The 11,551-nt window shown below is 36.0% G+C and overlaps 1 long non-coding RNA gene across 1 annotated transcript; it reads left to right on the top strand.

Moving 5' to 3' along the window:
• Positions 1-1,059: 1,059 nt before the first annotated feature.
• LOC145667781 (uncharacterized) lies at positions 1,060-8,972 on the top strand. Its single transcript, XR_014127914.1, has 2 exons — positions 1,060-1,195; positions 8,446-8,972. It is a non-coding gene; the product is annotated as an uncharacterized LOC145667781 (long non-coding RNA).
• The last annotated feature ends 2,579 nt before the right edge of the window (positions 8,973-11,551 follow it).

The following is an 11,551-nucleotide window of genomic DNA, read 5'->3' as shown; positions in this document are numbered from 1 at the left end:
CCACAAACTAGCTTGTGTGGTTATTTTGTCCATTCCATGAATACAAAGTGTGCATTTTAATATCTGACATTTCTATTTTTTTTTTTTAATCTAATAAGTTGTATTTGATCTTATCGAAATGTTAATCATAACAGTTATATCATCTTGTTTATAGTGTAATTTTCTATTTCAGATTATTATGCTATCGTCAAATCGGTAGCGTCGTTTCGGATTTTGCCAGCGAGGGGGGAAGATTGTCCACCGTCATAAGAGATTCACTTTTTCATTAGTATATTAATATGCATTTTTTTTTTAAAAAAAAGTGTGTATTTTCAAGGGGAGTAATTGCCCTTCTCAGGGGGAAGCAATTGCCCCTCGGTCTCCCCAAAATACGCCCTGCTTGAAATAAGTTCAAGTAATTATTATGATGATCGCTCACTCTCGTAAGAGAAAACACCTAACAAATTAAGATAAGATTGTCTGGCAACCCTGATACAACCTATAAAAGTCTGGCGAAGTTTGATATTTTCCAACCGACAGTTTTGTCGGTATGTGTGTAGCTACCCTAATGTATGCTTTGTGTTTCAATTATTTTAATGATACTTTCCCAGTTTCGAATTAAAATTATTCTATGTTAACGTTATGTGAAACCATTATATTTGTTATACTATGTAAATTTTGAATATCATATATATGTCTTCTTGTTTTTTTCCTTACAAAAGTCGTAACATCTTCCTTTTCCCCGCTATTAAAAAAAGGCAACCTTAGCGGTAACACGTGGAGAATCCTCTAGTATTGAATATAGTTTACTCCTTTCTCTAGTTGTTCGAGAGACAAAATTTAAAATTTCAATAAGCCAAGCCACTTCTAATATGCGTATGCGGAAGGACTGATATCTGCACCATTGAAACGTTAGGTAAAAATTTTCTGACGCAAGAGCTCAACTGCTGAAGAACATTTTGCTTTTGTGTTCATCTGATGGGCGTGGTCAATGACTCGCCAGTGTTGAATTTCATACCTGACCTTCCATACGTTCTTTGTGTTTCTCTGTCATTTCAGTTACTTAGTCAGATCTTTGTTTCTTTTTCATTTCATTAACAGATCTATCGAGATAGAGAATTTCCGTTTCAGGTAGTATATAAGGGTCTCGGAATACATATTTGAACATCAGTTTACACTGAGAAGCCAAACACGCTAATACAAGATGTTCAAGTTGGTAATACTTAACAATCTTTTACTGTCCAGTTAAGATGGAAAAGAACTAACACAGCTGAATAAAGCGTTATTAAGTGGGTAAAACGGAGATAAAGTTGTTTGCCACTTGACTTTAGTTTTAGCAGAAGAACAAGAGAAACGTACTGTTCTGTACCAAATTTCACAAAATTAAATCCCCACGTTAAGCGGGTTTGCATATCCAGGCTCCTAACTATGAAAACATTTACGCTCACTCCAACCTCAATCATTTCACGAATTCAACCTGTTTTACGTATGTTATTAGGACATAATATCAATTGTGATTTATTCTAAAAACACTTTTATACATTGCAAGAACTGTAACGTCCAAATTTTACTGAGAACTCATAGTTGTATCGGAATAAACAAAAGCGAGTATGGAACAGTAAACTGCTTTCACAAAAGGCAAAAGAACATGTGCAAAGGCATATAAAACGGTCGAGTGGTTTGGGTCGACACACTATCAATCACATGTTTGTGTGTTCAAATCCGGTAGTAAGTTGTTTCTTTTTTAAGTGTCTTCCTATTTTCATCCGGAGGCTGAAAATATTTCTTTGAGTAACTCATTGAAAACTTCTTTTGTTTCAAATTCGATTAGAACGGAACATTGTATGAATTGCGAATCTTAAATCCATAGAAAAAAAAGAAAAAAAAACATGAAGTATACTCACTACTCCATTATCCTCTGATTTGTAACGGAAAACTATTTATAAACAGTGGTGACTTCAGAAAATTATCCTCGGGGGGAATTTCAATATGCGGGTGGAGGGCAAACATTGGTAGTCCACATTGAGCACGATCGACTATATGGTCCTGAAGGCGGAAATTTCTTAGCTCGAAAGGGGTCTCAAATTCTCCGTCAAATCACGTCTTGAAAGTATCATTGCTTAAAAGCTTTTCGTAGCAAATATAATATTACACTTGTTTCTCGTTCTACATTTAGAATTGGTAAAATCATAACTTACAGAGGATTATAATAAAAGCATAAAAATTACAATACCAATCATGTATAAATTATCCTGTAAGTTACCAACTTTGGGTCAGATTAAAACTCAAATATTTGTTTTCGGATTGCACTTAGAAGTAAGTCCTCTCTATATAATCCTGATTGGAAAGCCATGTATAACTCTAACTAATTAATCAATATTTATACAAATATTTTACTATTTTTACTATTCAATATTATATATACTTCATTTCCAAAATTAAAATCTCGAAAATGTATATTGTACGAGTGCAGATTCGGAAATAAATGATTATTTATCATATATATTGGTCTCTATTCGAAATTCTATTTAATCGAATCCGACAAGAACACAGAGAGAAACATTGAGAACAGGTGAAAAAAAGAGAGAAAAAGGTGCTGTACCCGGCGGAGATTCGAACTTAGTTCGAAGGGTTGTTTATAAGCCGAACGCCTTAGACCACTCGGCTATGGTAACAACTAGTGATTGTAGCAAAGGCTTCGAGTAGTAGTTCCTATTACAGAATAACGTTTTCTATTGCCTAAAATTTAAACCTAATTTACTTTGATATAATATGTCTATTAATTTGTTTCATGAACACGTTTTCGTTACTTTGATGAATGATGTATGTTGTTATATAGATTCTATTACACGTTCTTTCGTAAATATTATAGAAAATATCAGGGTTATTTATGATCTTTCATGGAAATTGACTGGCGCATGCGCAGTACACAGACAGTTCAATTGGAAGGCGAGGAAGGAAACGCTAACACACTGTTAGAATGTTTCATCGCTGTGAAGTATAAAGAACAGCTAAAATGAATTTTACTCTTGTCATTGCGTAAAGAATCACCAGGTTAATGTTTGTCCAAGTTCTCACTGATCAATTGGACTCATGAAAAATAATTAATATTGTCATTACTGCACAATATGAAGAATAAAGAACGTAAATTACACCACATTGTTCTCGAATTCGAACCTAGCTAAGGAAGGGACAATAAACAAAATGTGATTTATTCATTCGAATTGAGATAATTCAATGAAACTAGAAATTACACAATCAAAAGGAAAAACATCGTTAAAAAGGCAATAATACTTTTATCCGAGATGTAAAATAAAGTTATTAATTAACTGAAATGAAAGTAATATTGGGCATGATATAGAGTAAGAAAAAAAAAGTAAATGTATTTTTAGAAACGTTCAAAGTAAATTCACAAATACTTTTTGAAGATATACTACTCTTCCTTAACATTTTAACGAACTAATAAGTAAACAAGCAAAGGAAAAGAATGAAGAACGAAAGTATTGCTCTTGAAAAAATATAATAAATAAATGAAATTTAAATAAATGTTTACACAAAAAATAACACACTAATACTTCGTGTAATCACCTCCAGAGTCAATAACTTCTTGAAGTCTGGAGGGGATACTAGATACAAGTCTCGAGCAATACGACGGTGTGTCACGAAAATGTTGCCACAGTTCCATAACATGATTTTGAAGAAACGTTTGGTCTCTGTCTTCACGTCTCTCTTCCCATTCTTGCACCATGTAGGCCCAGAGATGTTCAATTGGGTTCAAATCTGGGGATAGAGGGGGCCACTCAATACAAATTAACTCTGGATGTTCACTTAGCCACTCTCGTGTTTGCCGGGAAGTGTGAACAGCACTGTTGTCATGCATAAATATATATTCTTCCTATTCGGGGAAGTTTCTTTCTAAGGACGGTAACAACGTATTTTCGAGGATATTAATGTAAACACTGCTGTTCATTCTCTCAGGCACCGCAACCAAATCTCCAGGACCAGCAGCCGTCATGTATCCCCAAAAGTGTGCTGATATTCGTCCTGAACAAGAAGTTCTGATAATATTTTGTTCAGCGTACCTGGTTCCTCGCGGTCTATACAATATAACTCTGCCTTGTTGGTTAGACTTGAAAACCTTCTCGTCGGTCCAGATGACTAAGTCCCAATATGACTGAGGTTGGGTTATGTTATTCTGTGCCCATTCCATTCGTCTGGCCTTGTGAGTTTCAGTCAGGAGAGTCTTCCTAGCGGGTCTTGAACAGTGTAGACCAGCCCCCAATAATCTTCTTCTTATTGTTTCGTGAGAACAATTATATTCTCTGGCTTTGTCCAAGAGGATTGACGTGTGGCGTAGAGGTCGGTTCATTACTTCTGTAACTAAAGCTTGATCTTGAGCTGCAGTTGTCACTTTTGGCCTTCCACTTCTTGACCGAGACCTGAACCATTCACCACCTTCTTCATGTCGCTGAACCCATTTCTTGACCGTTTTCTTGTCACATCCCAGATCTCTAGCAATCTGAGGCACAGTTTGTCCCATTTTTGCTCGGCCTATGATTTCTCCTCTCAGAGCAACAGAGAGTTCTCCACAACCTTTAGAGCGAGGCATTTTCAGAACCTGTTAGAAATTTGCGTTCTGGTGTGTATGACAAATGTCGGTAAAGTGCATCTTTCTGTTTCTACTGCGCATGCACCAGTCAGTTTTCATGAAAGATCATAAATAATCCTGACAATTGTTGTAATATTTATGAACGAATACGTAGTAGAACCTCGTCAAAGTAAAGAATACCGTAAACATAAAACAATTTCAACAGACTATTACATCAGGCCAAAATAGGCTTAAACTTCAGAGAATACAAAATAATTTTCATACTGTAACAAAAGATTGAACACGAAACACGCTTACTATATTTTCAACTTGTGACATTAGCCGAGTGGACTAAGGCATTCGGCTAGAGATTCTGAGGCACCATTCAAGAGTAGTTCGAATCCCATCACAGTACAATTTGGTTTTACCTCTTCTTGACGTTTCTGTTTGTGATCCTGCCGGATTCTATTAATTATAATTTCGTAATACGCTAAAACATACGTAATATTTGAAATTCTTAACCTCCCATTTTTACATTTTTCAAGCTCAGTTGAGAAGAAAGAGGGAAAATGAAAGTACAAACATTTACAAAAATTACTTAGCATTTACTGTCATTGTAATTGTGGATATTTTATTTATGAAAATGTATAATGAACTAAAAATATATTTAGTAGGTCACATGTCTCCATTTTTCGATTCTAACTTGAAAGTTACAGTTTAGGCGGTGACATATCAAAGACCCAGGGAGTTGTAATCCCTCCCATGGAAACTTTTATATTCTATTGAAATAAAAAGTGTTCCAGTTTATAATCTTGGAAAAGCAAGAATCACTGTGTGTGAAGGACGATTTATTTATATTACGATTTATCACTTCCAAAGGTGTCGAAGATGTGACTGTATATTGTGCATAATCATTCAAGAAATATAACACAACGAAGGGACTTCGTAAACCCTTCACACCACCCCAGGAGGAGGAAGTGCGTCCCGCCGTCCCTCGGTTGGGAACTACTGCTTGTGAGGGAAACATTCTAACAGTGTGTTAGCGTTTCCTTCCTCGCCTTCCAATTGAACTGTCTGTGTACTGCGCATGCGCCAGTCAATTTCCATGAAAGATCATAAATAACCCTGATACTTTCTATAATATTTACGAAAGAACGTGTAATAGAATCTATATAACAACATACATCATTCATCAAAGTAACGAAAACGTGTTCATGAAACAAATTAATAGATATATTATATCAAAATAAATTAGGTTTAAATTTTAGGCAATAGAAAACGTTATATTGTAATAGGAACTACTACTCGAAGCCTTTGCTACAATCACTAGTTGTTACCATAGCCGAGTGGTCTAAGGCGTTCGTCTTATAAAGCACTATTCGAACTAAGTTCGAGTCTTCGCCGGGTACAGCACCTTTTTCTCTCTTTTTTTCACCTGTTCTCAATGTTTCTCTCTGTGTTCTTGTCGGATTCGATTAAATAGAATTTCGAATAGAGACCAATATATATGATAAATAATCATTTATTTCCGAATCTGCACTCGTACAATATACATTTTCGAGATTTTGATTTTGGAAATGAAGTGTATATAATATTGAATAGTAAAAATAGTAAAATAAAAAAAAATATTTGTATAAATATTGATTAATTAATTAGAGTTATACACGGCTTTCCAATCAGGATTATATAGAGAGGACTTACTTCTAAGTGCAATCCGAAAACAAATATTTGAGTTTTAATCTGACCCAAAGTTGGTAACTTACAGGATAATTTATACATGATTGGTATTGTAATTTTTATGCTTTTATTATAATCCTCTGTAAGTTATGATTTTACCAATTCTAAATGTAGAACGAGAAACAAGTGTAATATTATATTTGCTACGAAAAGCTTTTAAGCAATGATACTTTCAAGACGTGATTTGACGGAGAATTTGAGACCCCTTTCGAGCTAAGAAATTTCCGCCTTCAGGACCATATATTCGATCGTGCTCAATGTGGACTACCAATGTTTGCCCTCCACCCGCATATTGAAATTCCCCCCGAGGATAATTTTCTGAAGTCACCACTGTTTATAAATAGCTTTTCGTTACAAATCAGAGGATAATTGAGTAGTGAGTATACTTCATGTTTTTTTTTCTTTTTTTTCTATGAATTTAAGATTCGCAATTCATACAATGTTCCGTTCTAATCGAATTTGAAACAAAAGAAGTTTTCAATGAGTTACTCAAAGAAATATTTTCAGCCTCCGGATGAAAATAGGAAGACACTAAAAAAAGAAACAACTTACTACCGGGTTTGAACACACAAACATGTGATTGATAGTGTGTCGACCCAAACCACTCGACCGTTTTGTATGCCTTTGCACATGTTCTTTTGCCTCTTGTGAAAGCAGTTTACTGTTCCATACTCGCTTTTGTTTATTCCGATACGACTATGAGTTCTCAGTAAATATTTGGACGTTACAGCTCTTGCAATGTATAAAAGTGTTTTTAGAATAAATCACAATCGATATTATGTCCTAATAACATACGTAAAACAGGTTGAATTCGTGAAATGATTGAGGTTGGAGTGAGCGTAAATGTTTTCATAGTTAGGAGCCTGGATATGCAAACCCGCTTAACGTGGGGATTTAATTTTGTGAAATTTGGTACGTTTTATAATATTTCAATTCGTGCCTCCATTTAACAGTTAATCCGCGTAGTTTCGTGACCAACTCCTGGTTGAGACTCAAAATTGTTGATATTGACTAATATTGTGAGCAGAGGTGACTTGTTAGGCGAATCATTTCAGTAAAGTTTTATCGTTTCAAACTAAGAGAAGAATGTTTAGCTAATGTGCTAATTCTTGTATGCAACAATTAGCACGTCCCTTACTTTGAAATGACAAAACTTTATTATTATTATTATTATTATTATTATTATTATTATTATTATTATTATTATTATTATTATTATTATTATTATTATTATTATTTAACCGTGTGTCTTTGATTGTGAGGCAATTTTGGAGCTCTTCAGTAAAGAGGTAGCAAACATCAGTCTAGAAAGCCGAAAATAATTGCAGTTGGGGTCGAAATTTTGACCCCTCGCACCAGAAGTGAACGCTCTAGTCCTCAAATAGGAGAGTCATGTTGGTAGGGCAGAGAGCAATTGCCTCCCCTTCCCCTGATTTTGAGAAATAGATATGCGTTACCCAATTGTATAGTAATAAAAAAAAACGTGAAACTTTTATTTCTCCATGAAACGAGATGGAGAACTTTTATTTTCCCTCCCCAAATAAAATCTAAAATGATGCTGCTGACCCTAGACTACTGGACAAAATTTCTAATGCCAGTATTATTTTAGTATTTATTACGTTAACATCTATTCCTGGGACAAGGATATCTGATTTAAGCTACCCTCTTGCGTCAAGGTAACATTTGAAATTAAATGAAATCTCTCTGTTTAACGTCAGGCTAAGGGAGACGGACGGATGGATGATTAAGGCAAGTGAATGATGATGAAAGAATTGGTGGAATGAAATGTGGAAGGAAACGGGAGTACTCCGAGAAAATCCACGTACATGATAATGTCTATTACAAACTTACTTGGCCGAGGATAGAACCAGAGACCCCACCCACCAGAGGTTAACACTCTACCACTAAGCCACCGTGGCCCCTATACATAGTTTAAATTAAATAAATAATTTTAGTAGTTATATTTAAGGTATACAGCAGAAGCATTTCGTTGGTAATTTCATTCAAAAAGTGTATAATAGAAGTAATTGTAGAGAGAATGCATTCATTACATAGATACTCCATATCTATATAATGAACAATTATTTACCTAACAAGCTCAAATAATTGAGTTATTAATTTCTATTGTTTGTTTTTTGCAGTTCGTTCTCCTCGTCATTGTGGCCGCTGCCTCCGCTCAGTACCTCCTACCATCAGCTATCTCCTCTCAGAGTAGCGGCGTTCTCCATGGACCTTTCTCCAGCAGCGGAAGTTCCAGGATCCAAACTCATACTCCTGGACTTCTGGGCTTGGGCTACTACGGTTAGAAACCAAATAATATCCAACTAGTCATTTATGGCTTCTATACTTAAATGTGTAAATAAATTCAATCAACAATAATAATAGTACTATATTTCATTATATCCTTGTATCATTGTAGTCATTAAGTTCGAAATTCGAAGCATTAGTGAGAGCGCTCAGATGATGTGATATACGGTAAACTTCAACGTTTGGATAATTTTCTTGCAGTCAGAAGTTTTACTAGCATAATCTTAAATGAAGTTTTGATAAGTAAGCTCTCAAAATAAAAGTAAGTGCTCAAATGTCAATAGTATACCATTGACAAATGAGCAACTGTGATATTTTGCATTGTAGGCCTCTAAAAAGAATTTAAATAAAATGGCATTATAAGTTTAGCACATAATGGTTGCGCGTGTTAGAAAAACAACTCGAATTTTTCACGGATGGAGGGAAAATGTGTGTGTTTGTGCCGTGTGGTTGTTTTTGAAATTTTACATAAACCTTCTAGACTTTATATAGTTCGGTACTACGACAATTCAAGATATTCATTTTATCAAAACATCAATTCGCAATAATAACAGACTTTGAAGGAGGAACGCGAGTGACTTCTATGAAGGTAACCAAGAAAGTTCTCTCGCTTTTTCACCCACCACCTTCAAACATCGATATGTCACCTAAGACGTACCTGGAAAATAATTAAAAAAAAAGTAGTCCCCACAAGCATCGACGACCTTATGCCAACGTTTTGGAAGGCCATGGATCCATCGCGGTTGAACTTGGTGGGACGTGAAGTGAAGAAGGTATCAAGTGCATTTTGCACCTCTACTAGGGATTTGAACTGGCAGGGACTGTCGAAGGAAAGGAAAAGGTAATAATCAGACGGTGCAATGTCCGGGAAGTATGGCGGATGCAATAGTGTTTCCCATCCAAGGCGCAGAATAGTGTCTTGGGTCATGCTAGCCACGTGGGGCTTAGCGTTGTCCTGTAACAGGAGAACCCCTTTACGATTCAGAGTTTGAGTTTTTCTCGAACACGGCTCAACTGCTGACAATACATAGTTGCATTGGTTCTTTGACTAGCTGGTAGCAGTTCCCGATGCACGATGCCGCGAGCAGTCCACCAAACACGCAGGAGGACCTTCTTCTGGTACAATGCTGGTTTCGGCTGTTTTAGAACTGGTTCATGGGATGCTAACCAATGATGACGGTGCCGTGGAGCTTCTAACAGGACCCACTCTCATCATATGTCAACACCCTGTCCAGAAATGGCTCTGTCCTCAGACGAGAGAGCAAAGAATTACAGGTGTCTGCTCACGTTGCCTTCTTGTCCGCAGTCAAATCATGTGGGACCGAACTTTGTAGTATTTCCCAAGTTGATGGAGGTGCTGGCGAATGGTTTCTCCACTCACATTGAATTGTAGTCTCAGTTCCTCACATGTCTGGCCACTGTTCGCCTCAATCGCTGCCTGAAGATCATCATTTTGCAGATATGTTGGTCTTCCGGCACATGATGCGTCTTCGAGTGTTTCGTCACCGTCCTTGAACTTGTTAAACCACCGCTTCACTGTCTGCGTAGTCACGACACCCTCACCAAAGGCCTGGCATATCTTCCGCCCCGTTACAGTGGCGTTTGACCCCAGTTTGAATTCGTTTAGTACACACGCCCTAATGACGCTCTGTGGAGGTCCCATGTTGACTCTGTTCTTACGCAAGTTCTCGGTGTAACTGAACTGTCACAACCAGGTAGTACGTTGGATATACCCACACCAACAACTGACCTTCGCCTTATCACCATTCGCACTCAACTTACGGTGTGAGGGCCAATTGAACACAGACCTCCACAAAAAGCGAAAGAACTTCCTGTTACTTTCATATTATCAACCAATGTCTTGAAATTACATAATATTACAAGAGGGATTTCAGAATATTCTGGAGTGACTTAAAATATAGTATTAAAAGGAATCCCACAATATTATTAACTTTTACTGAAAAATAAATGTTCAAACATGAGACTTATACCAATCGATGGAGCTTATTCAAATTTATATATGTCAGTGTAAAAGCTCATGTATAATATTGAAGAAAATACAAATATTGAAGAATATATATAAATTTATAGATAGATAAATAGATAGATAGATAGATAGATAGATAGATAGATAGATAGATAGATAGATAGATAGATAGATAGATAGATAGATAGATAGATAGATAGATAGATAGATAGATAGATAGATAGATAGATAGATAGATAGATATAGATATAGATATATAGATAGATAGGTAGGGTGTTTCAAAACAACACCGACATGTTTGAGAGTTGATGCCTTACACCAAGATAAGACAGAAAAGTATAGACCAACCTGGCTGCACAAATGATTCCTTTCGGAGTTATAGACTGCCGAAAACATGTAAAAATGAACTTTAAAGGTCCATAGTTCCAAAACTATGGGATTTACACTGTAGTAGAGTCAAGACTTTACTTAGGAACTAATATGTGCGCTATCCAAAAATACATGTTTCAGAATTCTAAGATACTCACAAAAAATGTTATAGAGGGAGTTTGGCTACGGGCATATAATTTGAAGTACTCACCAACTAACTATAAAAATTGTTGCAGAAGTACCGCAGGATTCCAAAACTAGGATATTTGGATAGGACACGTACTAGTTCCTAAGTAAAGTCTTGACCCGACTATTGTAGGTCCCATAGTTTTGGAGGTATGGACCTTTAAATTTCATTTTTTCATGTTTTGGGCATCCTATAACTCCGAAAGGAAGCATTTGTGCACTCAGGTTGGTCTATACATTTTGTCTTATCTTGGTGTTCAGGAATCACCTCCCAAACGATGTCGGTGTTGTTTTGAAACACCCTGTATATATATAAACAATTGTTTTATAATTTTTTTCTTGAGAATATAGGTTCAGTAATTTTCTGGTATAGAGTAACATCAATTTGTACTATATGA

Source organism: Thermobia domestica, chromosome 1 (genome assembly GCF_964235325.1).
Source record: "Thermobia domestica chromosome 1, izTheDome1.hap1.1, whole genome shotgun sequence".
NCBI lineage: Eukaryota > Metazoa > Arthropoda > Insecta > Zygentoma > Lepismatidae > Thermobia > Thermobia domestica.
Note: the sequence above shows the minus strand (reverse complement) of the source record. Positions and strands in the feature narration are given on the sequence as shown.